Consider the following 27,034-nt stretch of genomic DNA (forward strand, 5'->3'; position numbering starts at 1 on the left):
CTTAGCTCCATAGAGACAAGGAACAAAGACAGAATTTGTGTGGAGACTTTAATAGAATAGGTTCTCTGTACACAAGTAAAAGCATAAATATACAGGAGAATATAAAGTGAAAATATAAAAGAAATGCCAAACCAGATGGACCAACTTTTTGATGCAGGTGTCACACATCATATTTTTGTTGGTGAAAATTTTAATGAAATGTATCTGAATCCTCAAGAAAAAAAATATGTTCTCTCAGACATTTGTTATAAAAGTTCCTTTGACATCATCTGGATGTATACAACAAGATTTCTAGTTTGACAAACTGCAGGTTTTATAACTTCTCTGGATTTAGATTACATGGTTCTCTTAAAGATATGTATAAATATAGTATTTTTAAGCTAAAGTTTTTGATTTCCTTAAAATTATGCCATAACTCCTATATAAGATCTGAGTCTTATGAGATATACACTAATAGATATTTATTCCAGGCAGCTTTCTTTAGAAGAAAACATTACTATGTCAAAACACAAGCTAGAAAACACTGAAGTCCTCATGTCCTTGCTGAACCAGATCAAATCCCAGCTCCTAAAATAAATCTCTCATTTGTCCAAGCTCAATTCCTCTGAGCCTCTCTGGCTTCATCACAGTTTGCTGGGAAAAGATGAAAACAAATACAGAACAATTTGCGTAAATCCTACGTTTCTACTCAGCACCTGATAGTCTGGATTTAACTTTAATCATACTAACTGCACTTACTTTAAATTAGCACCATCTCTAGTAGATGCATAGCTTTATTATTAATAGCACTAGGTTTTCCAACTTCATTTACTTCTCATACTTCTAGACAATTGCTTTGTAACTTCACCTCTCTCCTTAAACCTTTACATCCATACTCACTCTTATCTGATGAATCTATTTCCTATGTCATTAAGAAAACAGCAACAATCAGAAGAGTTCATACCACTTACCTGAGAAAACCTAAACAGCTTCCCACTAATTTGGGAGTAGACACCATTGTCACATAATGTGTGACTATTAACAACACATAAATCCACACATGGTATGGGCCCATTGCTTCACCCCACCCTCCACTTCACCTGTCTACTCTGTCTTTTCTTCCTTTATTCTAGCCAAGCCTTCATTGATGTTCCATAAAATCACTGGGTATTTGACTATGCAGATATCTGGGAGATGGAAAATTCCCAGATAGCTCTATGGTCAAATGTTCCTCATTGAGGACCTCCCTGACCATGATCTTTTCAATGGATACCTCTAACAGATGTTCCCTTCCTTGTTCTTTGCCCTGTCAGATGTTTCCCATAGCATTTATGTTCTCTGACCAATTATATGTCATGCCCATTGTAAATTTTACTAAGGCATGAGTTTTATCTATTTTCCTCACTGCCATTTATCACCAGTACTTAGCATAGTGTGTGGTATACAGTATGGGCTTGATGAATGCTTGTGGAAATATAACTAAATATTTGAACTACTTCAGGTATACAACATACTAGTCTTTACCTAGCTAATTTATTATTCTTCAAATAAGGGAGACTTATTCTAAAACAAGTTGAATATAGCTATTTTTTACCCAAGTTTTATGAAATGGATGTATTTCTATATCATCTTAAATATTATGTATACTTTTAAATATGTACATGCTCTGATGAATAGGAATTATTATGTGTCCTCAGCTTGAAGAGTCAAGTATTTTATTTTTAATCTTTTTTGAGATAAGTGCTAGATAACACCTTTCAGAAATGATTGTATCATATATTAAACAGTGACTGTTGTATAGTAGACTCAGGAAATTAGTTCTTTCAGTCCATTTCTCTGTCTTTCAAAGTCTTTTTTAATAAATAGCACATTTAGCAGTTTATTTTCATAGACTTGTTTCAAATATTTATATGTGAATCATACATTCAATTTGGCTCTAATCATATAGTAATATTGTTAATTATTTAATAATCTGTGTTTCAAATAGAGGTTAAACTAACTCAGTCTACAACATAATGGTTGGAATATAAAAGGTGTTATTTTTTTGTTGAATCAATTACAACTACTGACATCTATCAGTCAATTCTTAGTGAGAGTCTCCCCTATGTTCACATACATATATGTTTACTCAGAAATATTTTTGAAAGTTCCCTGGTTTTTGTTTATGTTCTGAACATTTACTTTCCTATATAAGTGAATTTTTTCATTAGGAAGAGTTTACTTATATAGAGACTCACTCCATGTATGTACAGGTATATTATTTAAATATCAGATTAGAAGCATTCATAATGCCATGATCATCTATAAAATACAAACTATTATACAGCCATATCAATAGTCATATATACTGTTTCCATATTAGTGGAAAAAGCTACAAGTGAACTCTACATGAAATAGACAATTGAGTTTGTGGTTCCCATTAAGATCTTATACTAACAACTTGAATTTAAGATGTATTTGAAAAATGAGGAAGAGTCCCTCTAAATCACAAGGTGGTGTAGTAATTTAAGCAACTCTTCCATATTGCCTGTTTCCCTGTTTTGTTTTGTGTTTTTTGGGGGTATACTTTTTATTTTATTTATTTTGGTTTTATCAATCTACACTTACATGAAGAACATTATGTTTACTAGACTCCCCCCTTCACCAAGTCCCCCCCACATACCCCTTCACAGACACTGTCCATCAGTGTACTATGATGCTGTAAAATCACTATGTGTCTACTCTGTGTTGCACAGCCCTCCCCATACCCCCCCACACACACTATACGTGCTAATCATAATGCCCCCTTTCTTTTTCCCACCCTTATCCCTCCCTTCCCACCCATCCTCCCCAGGCCCTTTCCCTTTGGTAACTGTCTTAGTCCATTCTTGGATTCTGTAATTCTGCTGCTGTTTTGTCCTTCAGTTTTCCTTTGTTCTTATACTCAACATATGAGTGAAATCATTTGGTACTTGTCTTTCTCTGCCTGGCTTATTTCACTGAGCATAATACCCTCTAGCTCCATCCATGTTATTGCAAATGGTAGGATTTGTTTTCTTCTTATGGCTGAATAATATTCCATTGTGTATATGTACCACATATTCTTTATCCATTCATCTACTGATGGACATTTAGGTTGCTACCATTTCTTGGCTATTGCAAATAGTGCTGCGATAAACATAGGAGTGCATCTGTCTTTTTCAAACTGGTCTGCTGTATTCTTAGGGTAAATTCCTACAAGTGGAATTCCTGGGTCAAGTGGTATTTCTATTTTGAGTGTTTTGAGGAACCTCCATACTGCTTTCCACAATGGCTGAACTAATTTACATTCCCACCAGCAGTGTAGGAGGGTTCCCCTTTCTCCACAACCTTGCCAACATTTCTTGTTGTTTGTCTTTTGGATGGTAGCCATCCTTACTGGTGTGAGATGATATCTCATTGTGGTTTTAATTTGCATTTCTCTGATAACAAGTGATGTGGAGCATCTTTTCATGTGTTTGTTGGCCATCTGAATTTCTTCTTTAGAGAACTGTCTATTCAGCTCCTCTGCACACTTTTTAATTGGATTATTTGCTTTTTGTTTGTTGAGGTGTGTGAGCTCTTTATATATTTTGGATGTCAACCCTTTATCGGATCTGTCATTTATGAATATATTCTCCCATAATGTAGGATACCTTTTTGTTCTATTAGTGGTGTCCTTTGATGTACAGAAGCTTTTTAGCTTGATATAGTACCACTTGCTCATTTTTGCTTTTGTTTCCCTTGCCTGGGGAGATATGTTCATGAAGAAGTCACTCAAGTTTATATCCATGAGAATTTTGCCTATGTTTTTTTCTAAGAGTTTTATGGTGTCCTGACTTACATTCAGATCTTTGATGCATTTCAAAGTTACTTTTGTGTATGGCGTTAGACAGTGATCAAGTTTCATTCTCTTACATGTAGCTGTCCAGTTTTGCCAGCACCATCTGTTGAAGAGATGGTCATTTCCCCATTGTATGTCCATGTCTCCTTTATCGTACATTAATTGGCCATAAATGTTTGGGTTAATGTCTGGAGTCTCTATTCTGCTCCACTGGTCTGTGGCTCTGTTCTTGTGCCAGTACTAAATTGTCTTGATTACTGTGGTTTTCTAGTAGAACTTGAAGTTGGGGAGTGACATCCCCCCCACTTTATTATTCCTTCTCAGGATTGCTTTGGCTATTTGGGGTCGTGGGTGGTTCCATACGAATTTTTTAACTATTTGTTCCAGTTCACTGAAGAATGCTGTTGGTAATTTGATAGGGATTGCATCGAATCTGTATATTGCTTTGAGCAGGATGGCCATTTTGATGATATTATTCTTAGGCAGGAGCATGGGATGAGTTTCCATTTGTTAGTGTCCTCTTTAATTTTTCTTAAGAGTTTCTTCTAGTTTTCAGGGTATACATCTTTCACTTCCTTGGTTAGGTTTATTCCTAGGTATTTTATTCTTTTTGATGCTATTGTGATTGGAATTGCTTTCCTGATTTCTCTATCTATTAGTTCATTGTTAGTGTATAGGAAAGCCACAGATTTATGTGTGTTAATTTTGTATCCTGCAACTTTGCTGTATTCCAGTATTAATTCTAGTAGTTTTGGAGTGGAGTCTTTATGGTTTTTTATGTACATTATCATGTCATCTGCAAATAGTGACAGTTTGACTTCTTCTTTACCAATCTGGATTCCTTGTATTTCTTTGTTTTGTCTAATTGCCATGGCTAGGACCTCAAGTAATATGTTGAATAACAGTGGGGAGAGTGAGCATCCCTGTCTTGTTCCCGATCTCAGAGGAAATGCTTTCAGCCTCTTGCTGTTCAGTATGATGTTAGCTGTGGGTTTATCATATATGGCCTTTATTATGTTGAGGTACTTGCCCTCTATGCCTATTTTGTTGAGAGTTTTTATCATGAATGGATGTTGAATTTTGTTGAATGCTTTTTCAGCATCTATGGAGATGATCATGTGGTTTTTGTCCTTCTTTTTCTTGATGTGGTGTATGATGTTGATGGATTTTTTAATGTTGTACCATCCTTTCATCTCTGGGATGAATCCCACTTGGTCATGGTGTATGATCCTTTTGATGTATTTTTGAACTCGGTTTGCTAATATTTTGTTGAGTATTTTGGCATCTACATTCATCAGGAATATTAGTCTGTAGTGTTCTTTTTTGGTGGCGTCTTTGGTTTTGGTGTTAGGGTGATATTGGCTTCATAGATAGAATGAGTTTGGGAGTATTCCCTCATCTTCTATTTTTTGGAAAACTTTAAGGAGAATGGGTATTATATCTTCTCTGTATGTCTGATAAAATTCCGAGATAAATCCATCTGGCCCGGGGGTTTTGTTCTTGGGTAGTTTTTTGATTACCGTTTCAATTTCATTGCTTGCAATTGGTTTGTTTAGATTTTCTGTTTCTTTATGGGTCAGTCTTGGAAGGTTGCATTTTTCTAGGAAGTTGTCCATTTCTCCTAGGTTTTCCAGCTTGTTAGCATATAGTTTTTTATAGTATTCTCTAATAATTCTTTGTATTTCTGTGGGGTCCGTTGTGATTTTTTTTCTCGTTTGTGATTCTGTTGATGTGTGTTGATTCTCTTTATCTTTTAATAAATCTGGCTTGAGGCTTATCTATTTTGTTTATTTTCTCAAAGAACCAGCTCTTGGTTTCATCAATTTTTTTGTTGTTTTATTTTCCTCAATTTTATTTATTTCTTCTCTGATCTTTATTATGCCTCTTCATCTGCTGACCTTAGGCCTCATTTGTTCTTCTTTTTCCAATTTCGATAATTGTGACAATAGACTATTCATTTGGGATTGTTTTTCCTTCTATAAATATGCCTGGATTGCTATATACTTTCCTCTTAAGGCTGCTTTTGCTGCGTCCTACAGAATTTGGGGCTTTGAGTTGTTGTTGTCATTTGTTTCCATATATTGCTTGGTACCCATTTTAATTTAGTTGTTGATCCATTGATTATTTAGGAGCATGTTGTTAAGCCTCCATGTGTTTGTGAGCCTTTTTGCTTCATTTGCACAATTTATTTTCTAGTTTTAAAGCTTTGTGGTCTGAAAAGTTGGTTGGTAGGGTTTCAATCTGTTGGAATTTACTGAAGCTCTTTTTGTGGCCTAGTATATGGTCTATTTTGGAGAATGTTCCATGTGCACTTGAGAAGAATGTGTATCCTGCTGCTTTTGGGTGTAGAGTTCTATAGATGTCTATTAGGCCCATCTGTTCTAGTGTGTTGTTCAGTGCCTCTGTGTCCTTACTTATTTTCTGTCTGGTGGATTTGTCCTTTGGAGTGTGTGGTGTGTTAACATCTCCCAAAATGAATACATTGCATTCTATTTCTTCCTTTAATTCTGTTAGTATTTGTTTCACATATGTTGGTGCTCCTGTATTGGGTGCATATCTGTTTATAATGGTTATATGCTCTTGTTGGACTGAGCCCTTTATGATTATGCAATGTCCTTCTTTATCACTTGTTACTTTCTTTGTTTTGAAGTCTATTTTGTCTCATGCTAGTATGGCAACACCTGCTTTTTTCTCTCTGTTGTTAGCATGAAACATCTTTTTCTATCCCTTGACTTTTAGTCTGTGCATGTCTTTGGGTTTGAGGTGAGTCTCTTTTAAGCAGCATATAAGTATCTCTTGCTTTTTTATCCATTCTATTACTCTGTGTCTTTTGATTGGTGCATTCAGTCCATTTACATTTAGGGTGATTATTGAAAGATATGTACTTATTGCCATTGCAATCTTTAAATTCGTGGTTACCAAAGGTTCAAAGTTAGCTTCTTTACTACTTTACTGTCTAACTTAACTTGCTTATTGAGCTGTTATAGCAGAGTCTGATGATTATTTCTCTCCCTTCTAATTCTTCCTCCTCCGTTCTTCATATGTTGGGTATTTTTTTGTGTGCTTTTTTTAGGAGTTCTCCAATATAGAGCAGTCCTTCTAAAATACCCTGTAGAGGTGGTTTGTGGGAGGCAAATTCCCTCAACTGTTGCTTGTATGGGAATTGTTTAATCCCTCCTTCATATTTAAATGATAATTGTGCTGGATACAGTATCCTTGGTTCAAGGCCCTTCTCTTTCATTGCATTAAATATATCTTGCCATTCTCTTCTGGCCTGTAAGGTTTCTGTTGAGAAGTCTGATGATAGCCTGATGGGTTTTCTTTTGTAGGTGACCTTTTGTCTCTCTCTGGCTGCCTTAAAACTCTGTCCTTGTCCTTGATCTTTGCCATTTTAATTATTATGTGTCTTGGTGTTGTCCTCTTTGGGTCCGTTCTGTTGGGAGTTCTGTGTGCTTCCATAGTCTGAGCAACTATTTCCTCCCCCAGCTTGGAGAAGTTCTCAGCAATTATCTCTTCAAAGACACTATCTATCCCTTTTTATCTCTGTTCTTCTTCTAGTACCCCTATAATGTGGATATTATTCCTTTTGGATTGGTCACACAGTTCTCTTACTTTGTTTCATTCCTGGAGATCCTTTCATCTCTCTCTCTGCATCAGCTTCTATGCGTTCTGTTCTCTGATTTCTATTCTATCAATGGCCTCTTGCAGCTTATCCATTCTGCTTATAAATCCTTCCAGAGATTGTTTCATTTCTGTAATCTCCCTCCAGATGTCATCCCTTAGCTCTTGTATATTTCTCTGCAGCTCTGTCAACATGTTTCTGATTTTTATTTTGAATTCTTTTTCAGGAAGACTGTTTAGGTCTGTCTCTGAAGATCTTCTCTCAGAGGTTGTCTGAGCTATTTTGGACTGGACTAAATTTTTTTGCCTTTTCATGGTGATAGCAGTGGCTGGCTCTACGTAGGTATCGGGTCTGTCAGCTGGGTGAAGAAAGTCCTTTCCTGCTTGCTGGATGCCTTGCCCTTCTCCACTGCCTTTGTTGGTTACCCGCACTCCAGGGCAGCCACTGGGTTAATCTCCTAAGGGTCTGTGGGCGGGGTCTCTGTCAGAGCAGTGCGTAACCCTGCAGGAAGTGGCAGGCATGCCAAGTCCGCTCCCATGCAATAGCAGCACCCCTGCCTGCCAGCTCTGTGCCAGCAGCGGACTTTGGGTCTGGCCTGGGCAGCTGTGTGTTGGGCTGGGATTCTGGTTGGCTGCTGGGAGAGCGGCTGCTCTCTCTGGCACCGCTGTTGGTGCATGCAGTCCTCTCCCATGTAGACCTCTCCAGGCTCCTCTGGCGCTACTGCTGCCAGCAAGCTTAGGCCACTCCCGGGCTGTTCGGTAGCCAATGTGGCAGACTCATGCTAGCTGCTCCAGGTCCCCTCCAGTGCTGCCAGTGCATGCCGCCCGTGCCCGGTCCCCTCCGGCACCACCACCCCTGGTGCACACTGCCACTCTCCCACTACTGAGCCAGTGTGTTGGAGTCACCAATTGTGGGAATGACTGACAGCCTGCTTAGTGCTGCGAGAGTCTTCAGAGCTGCACTGCTGCCCAGGGGTTTAGGGTGCCGAAAGTTCCCTGGGATTCCCAGCTGCTAGCTAAGTGTGCTGTGATGATTCCGTCCAGCTGTGGGGTCCCTGTCTCTTTAAGGCTTGCAAAAAGAACTCGCTTTTCTTTTGTCTCAGGGGTGCTGGTTGTGGGAACCTGCCTGCAGGTTTTGCTTTTACATTTCTCTAATATTCAGCACCCCATGCAACTTGTGTCTGTGCTCTGGGTACGGGTTTCTAGAGCTGGTTGTTTAGCAGTCCTGGGCTTTCACTCCCTCCCCATTCCAACTCCTTTCTTCCCGCCGGGTTCTGGGGTGGGGGAGCATTTGGGTCCTGCCTGGCTGTGGCTTGTATCTTACCCCCTTCATGTGATGTTGAGTTCTCTCAGATGTAGATGTACCCTGGCTGTTGTACTGTATCCACTGGTGTCTCTTTTAGGAATAGTTGTATTTATTGTATTTTCATAAATATATATGTTTTTGTGAGGAGATTTCCACTGAAGTACTCATGCCACCATCTTCCCATGATCGCACTGCCTGTTTGTCTTTTAATCCCCATTGCACAGGCCTCCTGCACTTGTACAGAGATTCCAGTACTTTCTCTCTGGCACTTATAGCAAGCACTAAATATTTGAGGCATTACCAGGTGCCTGTACATCACAGTGATAGTTTGATAAACATGCAGATTTGGAGGTGGGCTTCTGGTTAGGGCTGTGCGTGCTCCTCAAGTACTCAGCTGGTCAGTATGTGAGATAGTTGTTGGATTGAAGAAGTGTCAAGAGTCTGCAAGGGAGCTCTGATTGACATGAAGATATTTGGTTCTGTCAGCCTCCCACACAGCAACCCACAAAACTTCCTGGAGCAGGCATCTAGTAAAATTTTTGGATTTTGCTATAGGTATATGTGATTTCCTTGCTGAATTTCCCCCTAAGATAGAAAAATTGTGATTCTCAATGGCATACTGAGGTTACATTTGAAATATTACTCTGTAGTATGAATTAGTTCCTCAATTCAGTCCAAAAGGCATATCCAATTATGTCTCCTTCTTTAGAATAATGGATTAAGACATGCCAAAGCAGACCATAATTTCATTTTGTTTATAAGTGGAATATATGATTAAATAAAAGTTTTGTTATGACATGGATTTGTGGCTTTTTATTAATTAGATATTAGATAATAGCTCTGGTAGAGAATGACCCACATAAATAAATTTATCCTCTAGTGAAATCAAGTGGGATTTCCTTAAGAGTGCCACAGTCTACACATACTGAAAAAGATGCTTGCATCCAATCTTCTAGTGAAGTCATAACTCTTTTAGAAACATCAAAGAGAAAAGATTCTTTGTCTCCACTCTTACATAAACATGTAATCATAAATATTAAAAGAAAAAAAAAGAGAAGTAGCCTTCTTTAGGTGCACAGTTGCATTTCCTTATTGCACTATAATTCACAATAGCCACTGTGTAGAGATAACCCAAATATCCATCAACAGATGAATGGCTAAAGGTGGTATAGAAATATAATGGAATATTATTCAGCCATAAAAAAGGATTTTCTGCAATATGTGTCAACTTGGATAAAACTTAAAGGTAAGTAAAATAGTGCAATCACTGAACAAATATCATATGATTCCATTTATATGAGATGTCTAAAATAGATATCAAACTTACTCATAGAATTGGACAGCAGAGTGCTGTATGGTTGCCAAAAGCTGGGGTAGAGGGAAATGGAGAGTTACCAATCAGTGAGCAGAGTTTCAGTTTTACAAAATGAATAAGTTATAGGCATCTACTGTATAATATTGTGCCTGTAGTTAACAATACTATATTGTACATCCAGAATTTAACTCAGAATTTGTAGATATCATAAGTGTTCTTACCACAACAAAATAAAACTTTGAAAAAACAAAAGACCTTCTTCTGTATGTACCACAGCTTCTTTATCCATTCATATACTGATGGACACTTAGGTTGCTTCCATTTCTTGGCTTTTGTAAATAGTGCTACAATAAACATAGGGGTGCATATGTCTTTTTCGAACTGGGCTCCTGCATTCTTAGGGTAAATTCCTAGGAGTGGAATTACTGGGTCAAATGGTATTTCTATTTTGAGTTTTTTGAGGAACCTCCATACTGCTTTCCACAATGGTTGAACTAATTTACATTCCCACCAGCAGTGTAGGAGGGTTCCCCTTTCTTCACATCCTCACCAAAATTTGTTGTTGTTTATCTTTGGGATGTCAGCCATCCTAACTGGTGTGAGGTGATATCTCGTTGTGGTTTTAATTTTCATTTCTCTGATGATTAGTGATGTGGAGCATCTTTTCATGTGCCTGTTGGCCATCTGAATTTCTTCTTTGGAGAAGTGTCTGTTCAGCTCCTCTGCCCATTTGTTAATTGGATTACTGGCTTTTTGTTTGTTGAGGTGCATGAGCTCTTTGTATATTTTGAATGTCAACCCCTTACAGGATATGTCATTTATGGATATATTCTCCCACACTGTAGGATGCCTTTTCATTCTACTGATGGAGTCCTTTGCTGTACAGAAGGTTTTTAGTTTGATATAGTCCCGTTTAAGAAGGAAACAAATTCTACCATTTGCAACAACATGGATGGAGCTAGGGTATTATGCTCAATGAAATAAGCCAGATGGAGAAAGACAAATGTCAAATGATTTCACTCATCTGTGGAGCATAAGACCAAAGAAAAAGCTGAATGAATAAAACAGCAGCGGAATCACAGAACCCAAGAATGGACTAACAATTACCAAAGGGAAAGGTACTAGGGATGATGGGTGGGAAGGAAGGATAAGGGGAAAAAGGGGCATTTCGATTAGCACACATAAGGTAGTGGGGGGGCACAGGGAAGTCAGTATAACACAGAGAAAACAAGTAGTGATTCTATAGCACCTTACTACGCTGATGGGCAGTGACTGTAATAGGATATGTGGTGGGGACTTGATAATGGGGAGAATCTAGTAACCACAAAGTTGCTCATGTAATTGTATATTAGTGATACCAAAATAAAAAAATAAATTAAAAAAAAATACCTTCATCCAGAACTTGACAAAGCTTGATCATGAGTTACAAGAAAAGGACCTTCCAGGTCAAAAATCTACTTCCTCTCCTCTTACATCCCATTTTGGTAATAAAATTTACACAGTGAAATTACTGTTTTAAATTTATAGGCCTTTGGATGCATCTGGCATTTATTCACACAAAAAACTGGAAATTCAGAGCTTTCTAGAATATGCATGTTTGAAATCACATAAGCATTGGCATGGTGGAAAAGTGGTGCCAATGAACCCATAAGTTTTTACTATGCAGATTCTGCTTCAGTCTTTGGGGTTTTTACAGAATCTCCTCAATACAGACCCATAGCCAGCATGAGGAAACAGTGCTCAACTGATGTTGGGGACCACCTTTGTCTTCTCACATGTTTATAGGCAGAATGGGAAAGCACCTTCCCCAATGTCTGAACGCAGCATGGGAAAGCACAAGCTTGAGAACAACCGGTGCAGTCCTTGGAAGTTATCTGCCCACAAAAACATATCTTGGCCTCAAAGATGAGCCAAGACTCCTCACTCTGAAAATAGGGAGACCTTGAAGATGTGTGGAAACACTGCCCCTGCTTCTGGCCTGCCTTCCCCCACTTGCCGATGTGGCGGGAATGGAGAACAAAGAACATTCTGTTTACGCATTCCTTGAGCAACTAATGGAACCCTGCTGAGCCACAGTATTAACGGCTATCGCTGACGTTAATACTGTGCTTAATTGTCTATTGGATAATGCTATGTCCTGGAATCATGTAACCCCACTGCATTATATAAACCCTGGACCTTCAATGCAGATTATCTGCCCAGCTAGCTCAGTTGGTAGAGCGTGAGACTTTTACTCTCAGAGTTGTGAGTTCAAGCTCACCTGGAGTAGCCAAGGCAAGCAACTGAGCTGCTGGCTGGTGAGCGCAGGAGCGTCAGCCCTCCCAGCTTTTTCTGTCTTTCTTTGTTTTCTTCGCCCCCCTTCCACACTTCAGGACCTGCTTGACTTGGCGCTGCCGGACCGCGTCAAACTGACATCTTAGAATGACTTAGGAAATTAAAATATGAAATTCACTTGTCCTATTCTCAACTCTCATTCCTGAGTCCTGTTTAATGTGCATTTCTAGGCCACATTATGACTCGGTAAGAAAGGTTCCATGTCCCTAAAAATGTGGACCCTAAGATATATCAACCTATCTCACTTCTGTTATAAATCAAAGTATTTCTAATTCTGGTAAAGTTAAAAAAAAATAGGGCTTTTTAATTAAATCATGTTTGAATTAACTTCATACATTACTTGTATAGAAAAATAATTTCAATATTCTAGACTTTTTTCTAAAAAAATCAACCTTTTTTGCACCTAATTTGGCATATAGTTAGAGCACAAACATTATCTCAGTTATAACAATCAGTCGCCCTTTAAACACCTACACATGAATTTTGGTTACCTGTGATGGTGTTGGGACTTTTTTCAGCCCATATTTCTTAATTAATATTCTATAGATTCAAAGCCACTGAAAACTAGTTACTACATGAAGCAACAAACAAATGTCAAATAAAATTAATAAACAAAGCAAAATGCTACAAAAATAGTAATAGAAAAAGAATTGCAAAGAATCAGTTTAGATGAAAAGTCATAAATGTTATAATAAAAGGAAAACACTGAAGTGATAATAAGAGATTTATTTGTCCCAGGGGATTTCTGCTGTTAGAGGAATTTATTCTTTGGCACATGTGGAATGGGTGCTTATTTTAGGCTGCCCCTGTGTACTTGGTTATGAGACAGCAATGAGACACTTATATGCAGTAGGAGTCTCAACATCACCAATACCATTACTGCATGAACAGGTACAAAGAGTCCCCAAGTGAACAAGTCTTATCAGCTAATGATGTGATAAAGCTGATGAATTCCCTTTCAGGTACTGATAAGACTGATTTTTTTTATCCTCACGTATATTTAGACCCTGACCCTTCTGTGACTATATTTGTAGGTGGGACCTTTGCGAGGTAAATGGGGTTAGAAGAGGTTATGAGGGTGAAGCCTAGACGATGGCATCAGCATCTTCAGAAGAGGTGGAGAGAGAGCTTCATCTCTCTTAGCCATGCGAGGACGCAGAAAGAAAGCCACCATCTACAAGCCAGGAAGAGGTTCCTCACCCCAGATCAATTGGCTGGGCCATGCTTTTGAACTACCAGCCTCCAGAACTGTAAGAAATAAATGTCTGATTTTTATGTTACCCAATTGATGGCATTTTGTTATAACAGCCTGAGCAGACTAATGCAGGTACTTCTCAGGCAAGTGTTTGTTCTAAAATGTATGAATGGTATTGTCCTAGCTTGAATGGGACCTATTAATGCACTTAGAGTTCCCAAAGGCTGTTGTTCAAGGGATTTCTGTCAGGGTTTCTGGGACTGGTTCCTTCAGTGCTGAGAAGGTAAAGCCCCATCCCAGTCAAACATTTATTTTTTGGTAAGAGATCACTAGAAACCTTGAGCTATCACCACATGGGTCCTTTGGAACCATGAGATAGATAATGTAGCTCTGACCTCATGTGATACTCTCCCAGTCTGTAGCAGACCTATCCATACCACCTGCCCATATTCCAGGGAACTTTCTGTGTCTTACAGCTACTGACTCACAATGCTATCAGCATCTGAAGTCTGAGGGCATTTTTTATTTTTTCCCCTGGAGCCAAATAAACCCATTCTGACCCACCTGGTACCAAAGAATCAACATCCCTGGTTCCAAGCCATTCTAACCCTCTTTGTACCAGGGGACCAACATCCCCCATAAGTAGCCTTCAGCCAATGAGAATAAATAACTCAGTTCCCTCACCCTTCTTGGCAAAATATGACTGAGATGTTTGCACTAAGTATCACATTTTCTCTGTGAGAGAGATCTTTATTTCCCTGTTATTTCAGTTGATTTAAAGATTGATCCTTTATTGATTGCTTTCCTTTCCCTGTTTCACTCCCCTGTTCCATGCAAGTAATCATTGCACATCCTAAATAGTCTGTTGACACTCAAATCTTTATCTCTGATATGCTCATAGACAAACCAAATTAATGTGCCCTGATACTCTGAGGAATTATTTGTCTTCTCAATGGATACAAGATCAAATTTTATCTAAACCTATTGATGCTTAAGAATGGGGTTTTACTCCATTGTCAGAGCTGGGAGTCTGTATTAAGCAACTAATCCAATAGCTACCACGGTTTCTGCTCTGCATGGCCTTTTCAGTTTAACTTTTCACAACCTAGACTGTAGGGCTAATATGAGGCAGCAAAATGAAGACAGTTAAACTTTAGTGAGTTCTTAATATACTGAAGGCCTTGTTCCTAGAGTTTTACATATATTATCTCTATTTATTATAACCACTCTATGAGATATATATTCTAATGTCACCCAAGTGTACAAAAGAATAAATATATAGAGAAGACAGGTGTAATAATGTGTTGAAAGTAACATCACTAGTAAGTAGCTGATTCATGACTTGATTCAGACAGTTGATCCAGATAGTTTGATTCTAGAATCCAGTCCTAAACAGTATACTCTATTTAATCTTATTGACTGAATTTCTCAGACAACTCAATTTTTGTTGCTGAATTGACAGAGAGTAAGTCTTATTTTTATCCTTGGGTTTTTCTCATTTGAATTAAGTCACTTTCTCTCCTGGAGAATTTGTGAATATACAATTCACAGATAGGTAGTTTGGCTCTTGGTAAGAAAAAAGACAACACCAATGTAACTAGTTTCCTTAACATATGGAGACCAAAAAAGAATAAAACAGAGGAACACCTCTATTTTTCAATTTTATATTTCATTCAATATTTATTGATCATCTGTTATGTTGCAAGCAGAGTAGTAGGCCAAGTAGTAGCATAATGAGAAAGAAATATTATCTCTCTTCTGTCCCAGAATTTATATTCCAGTGGCCTTATAAAGTGTATCATATAAAAATGAATAAAAAATTTCTAGATATTTTTAAGTGCTCTTTAAAGCACACAGACATACACAAAAGATGATACAATAGAATGTCTGGGGTTTGGGTTACTTCAGAGGATGTCTTTCTGAGGGTGGAACATTATTGGACTAATACTTGAAAAAAAAGCTAAGCATGCAATACATGAGGGTTGATGTTTCATGCAGAAGGCATAGCAAATTCTAAGCCCAATTAGGAAGAAGTTTGGAACCTTTAGGGAACAAGAAAATAGCCAGGATGAACTGGAGAGTAATGAGCAAGGAAGAGGGTGGTTCAAGACAAGCTTAAAAAGTTAGGTGGAAGTCCAGTTATATAGACCCTGATGCCTAGGGAAGAAGTTTGTATTTTATTGAGTGTAATTAGAGACAGGGGAAGAGTTTTAAGTATAAAAGACAATCTGATTTGATTTTTTAAGAGACAAATTCAGCTTTCACGTGGTGAATTAATGAATGGGATTGAGGGAAGCACAGAAAAATCACTTTGGAGTAAGGAGATATGGGTAAAGAAGAGGAGTAAGATGGCCATGGGCTCATGTGTTGCTCATGTGTATCCAGTAAGACTTTCTCACATGCTTCCTGCCAAATTCCTTTAGCTGATTATATCCCAAGGCCTTATTAAGTAAACAGTATAAGGTGAGAGGGTAAGTGTAACGCCAAGAGCAGAGAAAGTGTCCCTGACATAGTATAGAGTTCCTCTATCATGCTGACTCTACTGCTTAATTATAATGTCAGTACCCTTGGTCGGGCCTGGTCTTCATGTAGTAGACCATGCCTATCCCACAGGGTCAAAAACTGAATATAATAGGGATAGCCAACCCAAATGAAGCGTGCTAGTTCTACAGTGAGTGTACTTTTTGAAGACTTATAGTTCGCATTAGAAATAAAAGCACAATTTATTTAAAAAATATATCACTCTTTATATCTTTCTATAGTACTTCAACATCTAAGATGCATAAACTACTCCTAAAAAGTAGACAATAGATTGTTTTACTTATGTGAAGCAAGAAAGTAAACAAAGTAAAAATTTGAATATTTCTGTTGAATTTGGATAATATAAATTAACAGGTTATTTTTCTTTTACTTTAATGTATGCGTATATTGAAATTCTTTGCATTAAAATTTCTATTCAACTTAAAAGTTTCATCATCCAAGATGAAAAGCTATATCACAAAGTTTCACTCACTAATCTTAAGCCCACCATCTATTGTTATTTTTTAAGATTCTTATTTAGGTTCCACAACTTGAAATAAATTCATCACAGAGAGGTAGAAAGAGCAAAGATGGCCACATTTAGCGAGACCTAACTTGCAAAAGCTATTCATTGCAGATAACATTTTACCTTATTCTCTGTCTACAATGCAGTGTTAGTTTAGACAAAGAATGTGATTTTGACAAACTAATGAATTGTCTGGGGAAGTTCTCACTCTTTCAAATCAAACCAGAAAGTTGCATTTCAATTATCAGTCATACCATAAATGAATACATTGATGCATAGAAATAATAAATGCAAACTCACTCTTATGTTTTCTTTTTTTCACCTTCTGGAGTAATTTACAGCATCTGCTATTGATTCCTTTTTTTAATCTTCACATTTATGTGAATTCTTAGTAATATATATATATACATACATAAAGAAATAATATGTCAGTGTTTGTAGGATCCTACAATGATAATATAATAGAATCTGAAATATTTTTATATCATGAACATATAATGGGATCTATAACAAATCATATTTTATGAGACACAATGATACAATCAAATAATGTAGATCAACACAATTATTTTTTCCTTGTCTTTTCTACAAATGTCAGGCAAGAGGCATGATTTAAAATATTCTTATGAACCTGTGTTTACAGTAATGAAAAAAGATCTCATTTCAATAAATCTTCCTCTTCTCTCCTTATGCCTCTCCTTTATTCCATCATAAAGATTTTTCCTTCCTTCTTGTTTTCCCATTTTGTGTTTAATTTCTGGTTTCATTGCACTGAAATCAATGTTACCTGTACTGCTTCCTTTTGGAGAATTACTGAGGATTTCTCTGTGGTCAGTTTTTGTCTACATCCTGTGGTCTCTCTTTTTTCAGCTGTGTTGAAATATAATTGACATACAGCACTGTTTAAGTTTAAGGTGTAAAATATAATAATTTGGTATGTATATATATTCCAAAATGGTTTACACAATATGGTTAGTTAACACATTCATCACTTTGTATAGTTACATTTTGTATGTGTGTTTGGTGAGAGCTTTTAAAATCTACTGGGTGATGACCTGCATTTCAATGCATATATATATATATATATATATATATATATATATATATATATAATTTTTAAAATGCTAGGTACCACTGAAAAGTAAAATTAGAGGCATAAAACAGGAAGAGGGAAAAGGGAGGAATGGAAATAAATGAAAATAAATATCAAGGTGATAAATATACCATATAAATAATTTTATTAAGTCTAAAGGGATTAGTAATGCAGAATTTTTCAGACTGGATTAAAAAAATATAAGACTCACCTCTGTGGTTTCCATAAAAGATACACTTTAAATGTAAAAACACAGATATTATAAAAGTAATTAGGAAAATATTGACCATGCAAACAGCAATCATAAGAGCCCTAGTGTGGTTATTAATATCAAACGAAGAAGATTTCATACAAGGAGTATTATAGGAGATAAAGAGGGAAATTTCCTAATGATTAGTCAGTCAATTTGTCAGGAAGTGAAATCATCTAAATGCACATGTACCTAATAATGGTTTCAAACTATACAAAGCAAAGACTAACAGAACTAAAAAAGGGAAACAAATTCAGTTACAAGTCAACGTTTTAATATTTTTATCATTAATGTATGAGTATGAACATTACCAATGAGCTTGACCAACTGACATTTATTTAGCATTACATCCAATAACTGCAGAATATCCACTCTTTTTGAAGTATACATGAAATATTAAGCAAAACAGATCATATGCTGGAAATAAAAAATAAATACCAATGCACTTAAAGGCATGAAACAACAGCCATATATCTGTAATATCCTGAGATATTCGGAAATTTTAAAAAACACAATTCCAAATGATCGATGGGTTAAAGATGTCATAAAGAAAATCAGAAAATGATAATAAAAATGTATCAATATTTATGATACAGTAAAGCAGTGCTTATATGGAAACACACAGCATTAAGTTACCTGTTAAGAGCAAAATATTTCAGCTCAATCATGTAAATTCCTACCTTGCAAATCCAGAAAAAGAAAAAAAATTCTAAGCACAAAGTGCTATAGGGAAGGAAATAATAATTACATAATAATAGGAATTATAATAATAATTGTAATTGTAACAAAAATATAAATACATTAATATAAGATCATGGTACTCTATGGAAGTAAAACCAAAAATAGTAAATAAAATAATTGAAACCAAAGCTGGTTTTTTGAAGAGCCAAAAAATTGATTAATTTCTAGAAATACTGATTAAGGAAAATAAAAAACAAAAAAATTATAAATTTGGCATTCTGACTTTTTTCCTACCTGGCCAGGCACTAGCAATTTAAATCCAGATTTTCAGTAATATTCAGTGAAAAGCAAAAATGACCACGTCTTCTTTTCAACAGACCTGGTTAAATTAGCCAAAGGATGTCCTTCTAAGAGCTGTTTGCTGAATACCCAGGTGTCCTGTTCCACATCATCTAGGCTTGGAAAAGCCTGTTCTTCATTTCTTAGGTCCTCAAAAGCCAGGCACAATGTGACTATATAAAACCAGACACTTTATTGAAGGGGTGGGCAACTTCAGTGAACATCTCATCATTAGGAAACTTCCCTCTCTGGTCCCTGTATTACTCTTTGTATGAAATCTACTTCATTTTATATTAATAGTCACATTAGAAAAAAACCATTGTTGTTTTTATACTCCCAAATTTGTGTGACATATCACACAATGTGATCAGTATTCAAAAAAAAAAAAAAAGACCCACAGAGATTTCTCCTTTGAATGATAAAATTGTAAGCTAAATACTTCCAGGGAGTTTTGCTGCTTTACAGTTGTATCTTATTATTAGATAACAAGTGAAAGTAGGGATTCTGAATTTCTGAAATTGTGGTCTTGGTATATCCACAGACATAACTACTGAAACTGAAAAAGGGTTCAGGTCAGTAAGTAGGGATGAAACTGAGTTTTAAACCACCAAAATCACATTCCTTTTGGTTTCTATTTTATTTCAAATACTATTTATTTATAAGAAAATAAATTTAAATAATAAAGAATATGGGGTTATATTAATATAGCTGCATGTTAATGTCTTGCCCGAACTTCGCTTGTTATTTTTTTGTATCTCCCAACTAGAGCAATTTAAACCTCAACCTTCAGATTCATCCACATTTCTGGGTCTCATCTTTGAAAATAAAGATGAATAACTAGGATAACTCTAAGACTAAATTCAACTTCCAAGAGTCTATGATGTTGCTGTGTTACACTGTATTTTTAACTTCATTCAAATATTTACATGTATGTTTTGTTTATAAACCATTATTTTCTATTCCAGTTTCAGAATCTGATTCTGAATGGACTCATGTTTTTCTCCTGTCTTAAGTCCATATCTCAAATCTTTACTTCTTTGCCTAACTTCCCCTGAGAAAGAAGTGTCTCTTCTACATCCAGTAATAGTTTTTCTAGAGTTGCATATCCTATTTCTTCATGCTGGTCATTGAGATTGGATATTCCTATCTTGCACCTAAATCTTGCTCCTTATATGATCTTAATGGCATTCATAATCTGCACCTAATTCCTTTATTCAAGCACCTTAATTTTCTTCTCTGTCATATTGCCTGAAACCTCTGTATTTCATTGATTTTGGCTTCTCCTGCAGTCTCTTTTCCTGCCCTGTCCACACTCAACCCATCCTCATACTGTGCTCAATCACAAATTCTACATTATTGTTTTGTAGTCCCTGGAGCTTCCTGTCATTTTTCATCCTTTAGGTGACCTTTTCCTGGTTCTATAAGGCTTTATGTTTTAATCATTCATTTCATTACATTCATTTGTCCCTTCCTAGATAAAAGCCCAATCTCCTAAATTGTTTATTATAAACTAAGGTACAAATTTTACTTGACACTGTAATTCCTGTGTACCAGGAAGGATAAACAATACTCAAAGGAAGTGAATTGACAAAATAAAGCCTGAAGTTGAAGATTAAAAATCATGCTGGAGTTCATTTGTCATTTTTAAAGGCATGAATGGTCAATTAAACACATGAAAAAATTTTTTTCTGTAATTATGGTGGTATTGTTTCAAAATGGAAAAGAAATATTGACAAAAAAGAAAGTTAATTATTTGCCCAGATATTTAATGTTAAAAATATGCTGATACATATAAATCAAGTACAAAAATCAAACGAATATTCATATTTGACCTGATTGTTTATAGGTCATAATGCATGATCAAAACCGAAAGTTTCTGTGATGAATGCCCTTGTACGGTTCACCATGTAAGAATTTATTCACTACGTAAGAATTCGTTCACCATGTAAGAACTTGTTTGTTATGCTTCAGAAGATTGGAGACTGACGAGAATTAGGCTTGAGATGGATTAATGATTGTACATTGAGCGTTGTCCCCTCTATACTGAATTTTATTGTTGTTAACAACCATTTGATCAATAAATATGAGAGATGCCCTCTCAAAAAAAAAAAATATGCTGATACAAATAATCTTACTCCTTGAAATTATTGATCTCCATGTGTGATATCAAATATAGCCTTTACATCTAGAATTTTATAAAATTAATTAAATCAAAATTAATTCTGTGATTTTATGTCAAATTATAGAAAATTCCATTATTTTTATAAGTATCCCTTCATAAACTGAATTTCTTTCTTTAACCTTAGATCAAAGTATTTCAAATTTGACTATCTTTTTTAAGAAGTAGAAAAACTCTACAAACACTTGTTTCCACGATTTCATGCAAAAGAAAACATATAATTCTTTAACACGTAAGCGTGTCTAATTTCCTTAATCTGAAAGAGGAATTTAGAATGGCTTGCTGTTCTTATTCGAGGATCGTAGTTCTTAAAGTGGAATTCCCAGAACAGCAGCATTAACATCAACTGGGCACTTGATGGAGAAACACTGTCATGGCTCCATCACAGACATGAAAATCAGAGACTCTGGAGGAGACTCCCTGTGTCTTAAATGCTCCATGTGATTCTGATGCATGCTCAAATTTGAAAACCAATGTACAGGAAAAACTAATGAAAAGAAACGGTGAGATCTTAAAAGTAGGTAAGAATATGAGGATATCTTTCATACACTGATATAAAAAATAAAGACAACCCTGGAAAACTGTGTGGTGTCAGAAAGTAATAGTATGCTTACAAAAGTGAGGAATGTCAAAAGTGCACAGTTGCCTATAAGAGCACCTAACAGCCAAGGCTGAATCTATCTGAGCAACAAAATAAGTAATGGCATTAATGAATTATACCCCTTAGCAAAAAATAATGTTATTAAAGCCGTGTTGTCATATAATTGAATAAATAAATAAAGGGGAAGGAAGGCACAACCTTTTTTTCATAGAAACATTAATGAACGTAGAACATAGATTTACCAATGGATGTGTAGTAAGGAAAATAACCTTGCACAACTAGAGGTCGGGCCATTGCCCTCAGCTTTTGGGAGGTAATTGCTAAGCCTTTAATATTTCATTTCTGCAAGGAATGTCTGTTTTGCTTGGGGGCTTCTGTTCATGACAGGCAGTCAAACAATATGATTTAGAGTGGAGACTTTGGCTCATGTAGTATCGGTTTGACTTCTGAAGAGGCTGGGGACTAAGGTCTTCCATTCATGGGGCCAGCTAGGGTTACATGACTGAACCACAATAATGACTCTGCATACCAACATACAGGTTAGTGTCCCTAGTTAGCAATGCTCCATGTGTATTGACACAGGCTGACACAGGAAAATAAAGCTGTCCATAACTCAACAATGAAGAACAAATGAGAGCTCTGTGTTTGAAGCTGTCCTGGACTCTGCCTAAGCACTTTTTCCCCCTGCTGATTTTAATATGTGTTTTCTAGGTATAATAGATTAACTGTGAGTGCAACAGCTTTCAGTGAGTTCTGTTAGTACCTCCAGCAAATTATCAAGCATCTTGGGGACCCCCAAATTTGCAATTGGTGTCAGAAGTGAGGGTAGTCTTGTAGACTGTGTTCTCTCTAACATTTCAATGGATGAAAAAAATTGTGGATGAAAGTTTAAGAGAAACTGGTATTTGCTTATTCTGAAAGTATTTCAATCAAGATATATATTAATCACAAAAGGGAAATGTTTAAAAGCTTACATTAGAGAAACCTAGTAAATATCACCTTAGCCAAAAGATCAAGTTTACATCAGTAATAATAATAAATAGTGACATCATAGGGACCAACCTGCCTCCCCCTACCAGACATATGCCACACTGAGGATAGGGCAAGGGACAACACCACTTTAGGGGTTCCTTCCAAAAATGTATGTAACCTCAGTATAACCATGATAAAATAATTCTTCATGATCTTCAAGAATGTCAAGGTCATGAAAAATATGGGAAGACTGAAGAATTGGCATAAATCGGGAAAGACAAAAGAAAAATAACTAATTGTGATGTGAGATCTCAGATCAGATCCTAGACTAGAGAAAAAGGACATGTGGGAACTCTTACTGTTTTTACAACTATGGTAAGCCTAAAATATTTCAAAATAAAGGAAGAGAGAGAAAGAAAGAGAAACTAAAATGAAAACTATATTGAACAAAAAAACTTCCGTCATCTGTTTCCAAAGAATTTTGATACATGAATCAAGAAACTATAATTTTTAGTTGTATTTACTTTTCTCTAATTCTTTCAGATCTCATTTAAAATTGTAATAAATTGGAAAGCATTTCATGTATACAGATGCTGGAATCTCAAAGAAGTAATTCAAAATAGCTATACATAACCTCTTACTATTGGTAATTTTTAAAAGCACCTCCATTAACAGGAAAGACAGATCTGAGAATACCAAATTTAGACCATAAGCTATTTGATTATCAGATTAGTGAATGAAAATACATATGAAGTGTAGGAAGTATTGTTAATTGAAGATACATCAGAAGTGAATGTAACACTTCTATGATTATAATGCAACTTTATGGCAAAAAAGGATTACATTTTTTCACAACTTTTTGAGAGAACATCTGCTGTGTAAAGTGTGGCAAATGTAAACATTTTATAGATACATTTTTCTAAAGAAAACAAAATTGTCTCAGCAGCAATTAACTTGGTTTGAGAGACACAGAAAGATAATAAGAAGTATATATAATAATTAAAGGTTATTACCATGGAAATATCCTTCCTCTAAGCATCCAGGTCAATAACAATTTGGTCATCTATCACTATTATATCCAGTATTTGAATATGATACCTACTCTTTAAAACTCATTTTAAAGTACACTAGTCCCCTCCCTTATCCATGGTCTCACTTCCACAGTCTGGAAGCAGATGACCTTGTTTTTGATGTGTGATCAAAGGGTCAGTAGCAATCAAGCACTCTATCACAATGCCTACAACATTCCCCTCACTTCTATCATGTCAGCATTCTATCATCTCAAGAAGAAGGGTAAGTAAAGTATAATAAGATATTTTGAGAGATACCACACTCACATAATTCTTGTTATATATATTATGTCCTTATTATTAGCCATTATTGTTAACCTATTAATCTACCTAATTTATAAATTAAACTTTATCATAGGATCACAGGTATGTATGTGTAGGAAAAAACAATATATAGAGGGTTTGGTACTATCCATGGTTTCAGGAATTCATTGGAGGTCTTGGAACTTATTCCCATGCATAAAGAGGGAGCTACTTTAGAGTCTCACATTTTTTAAATGCTACAAATGTTTATGTCTTCTTCTTTTTTTTTTCACAGAACTGATATTGAGAGATTGGATTCTGAATCAATAACTAGAAAGAATGTTGTTATATAAGTTAAATGTTTCATTTCACATCTCAAAAAAATCTGTGCCCAAGTAGCCCCAAAGGCAGCACAAGCTGTCGCTAGCAAAGTTGCATCCCACACAGTCATATTTAAATGATTTACAGTGGGTAGATGACCCTACCTATTAAATCAGCTGCCTGAGAGATCTTCAAATGATGAAGCTGAGCAACAATTCCTAAACTTATGGGTCACCTTTGCTTCGTTGCTGTTGTTATTTACTATAAACCCTTCTTCTGATTGATTATGTGGCATCATTAGGTCTAAGTAGAAAAGGATGATCATTGTTGAATAAAACTTGAGTGTAACTGGAAAAAAAACATAGCATGGATCTCTGTTAAATTTCCTTCTAAACAGGGGATGTTATTTGGCAAACCTGTGCTTATTTAATCTTGGTGAATAAAAGCCTTATATAAAAATGCTGTTTCTAAAACTGAATCAATACATTCAAAAAATATTTGGCAAATGAAAACTTCTATACATAGTGAACAAAATGACAAACTATTTGTAGATTGAGTCCATACATGGGTTTCTCTTAAAAATTTCAGTGTTACTTCACTTAAATTCTAGCACCTAGAAGCTATAATAAGAAGTTTGGTGTACACATTTTTGAAAACATCTTTTTCCCTTAGTAATCACTTCACATCATTCTCTTTGATTCAGCCAAATGCTGTCGCGGTATGTGTGGATAAAGTGAAGGTTCCTGTGGCCAGGATTCTCACCTGGCCCTGTCAGCTAGCTCACTACACACATGTGGGCAATACATTCTTAATGACTCTATATAAAGAGCTCTGCCCAGTGCTCTGGGTGACATGGTGGCACGGCTGTAAGGCTGCAGGAGAGCAGAGGCTGGAGTAGTGGCATTGCCGAGGACAGAGACTGAGATGGCTGCATGGGCAGAGAGGCCCAGAGGCAGAGACTGGCTTGCTGCATGCATACTGTCTCTGAGTGGATGGGATTCCAGTGCTTGACCTGTCATCATGGAAATAAAGTTGGGTGTAACCCTCTCACTCCAATAACATTCCTCTGTCATTTCTTTGGTTACGATGAATCCATAGTGAAATTGCCCAGGGCTGAAATCCATTGGCAAGTCAGTGTCCAAAATTAGACCCACATACTGAATTATACACATACAGTTACATGAGGTAGATTGTGTATTGTCTTCTATCATTTTAAATATCAAAGCTAAAAATAATAGCCCATTACCACCTAAGAACATATTAAATACATATAAATGTACTTATGGAAAAATAATGGGTATTGTTCAGTAAGCATTAGAAGTAATTTATTTTATCCTATTTATTTTAGGGCTATTTGGTTACTTGGTTAAGTAGATTGTATGATGATAAGTTGTGTAAGTTATACATTATGACAGAGCTTTCTTTCAAAAATGTAAGTAAAACTTTGAACTTAAATGTGAAGAACTCTTTTTAAGCAAATATGTAAAAGAACCACAAAATAACATTTTGAATTGGAGAAGTATGTAGCTTTACTAATGAGAGATCATTGAGCATCTCTCCAAGTAATTGAAAAATTCATAGCCATAGGAATTTAAACAGAGGGAAAAGTGAATACATACATTCGCTAGACTACCTAATCACAACATTCACATATTCAAAATTATCAAGAGCATTTAATGCCCTTTACTCAAATAACAAAATTACAGCCCAGTTTCAGCTATATTTTAAAACACTCTCAGGCATATACATTTGCAAGTTTCTCTGTAATCTGAGGAAACAGTGATGCTCTTTAAAAAAGTCCTTTAGCAATGGGATTTGCTAGATGTTGTATAGAGAATGTTCTAACATTTGCATATAAGCAAAGAAAGTCAAAAGTGCTGATATGACTAGTTAATGGGGGTAATCAAAATCTTCACAACTTCAAAGGGCTTCCTGACAGTTCTGTTGGTAATTTGACTGAAATTTGATACTGTCAGAACTTCTCCACTTGCCTAAGAGGAAGACTTATGACAAGTAAATGCTATCTACATGTTGCAGAGCCATGACAAGGAGAGCAACTGTGCCCATACAATAACTATATATCTAGTAACTCGCAGACCTCTTTTCAACCTCTATGACTAAGAAAATATTTAGATATAAAACATCAATTATTATGCAGGTCAATTGATAAAAGTAATTAAAGTACTGATACATGTATTGATGTGGATTGACTGTTGAAAAATAATTCTGAAGAAAAAATAAGGATGAACTCAAAAAAACATTTGAAAATTTTTCTAAAGCATGAAAGAAAATTAAACACTGTATTGTTGGGTGAACTATGCATATTTTAAAAAGATGATTTGAAATATAAAATTCAGGATAATGTTTATTTCTAGAATAGGGTAGCATAAAGAAGGGAGATGGATTAAGGGTAGAGCATATTCAGTGTATGTAACTCTTTGGCTATGTTGTCATCTTTGGAAAGATCACAGATGTTTGGTTACTATCATGTTTTATAATTTAGATGTAAGCTACACATTTTTTAATGAGCTCAACATTTTAAAAAGATGATAGAGGGAAATGGAGATTTAGGAAAGTAACTTCTCTATGCAAAACAAAAAGTAAATTAACTGTAATGACTACAACACTAACACGGCTGAATAGCTCAT

Source organism: Manis javanica, chromosome 5, assembly GCF_040802235.1.
Source record: "Manis javanica isolate MJ-LG chromosome 5, MJ_LKY, whole genome shotgun sequence".
NCBI classification, from domain to species: Eukaryota; Metazoa; Chordata; class Mammalia; order Pholidota; family Manidae; genus Manis; species Manis javanica.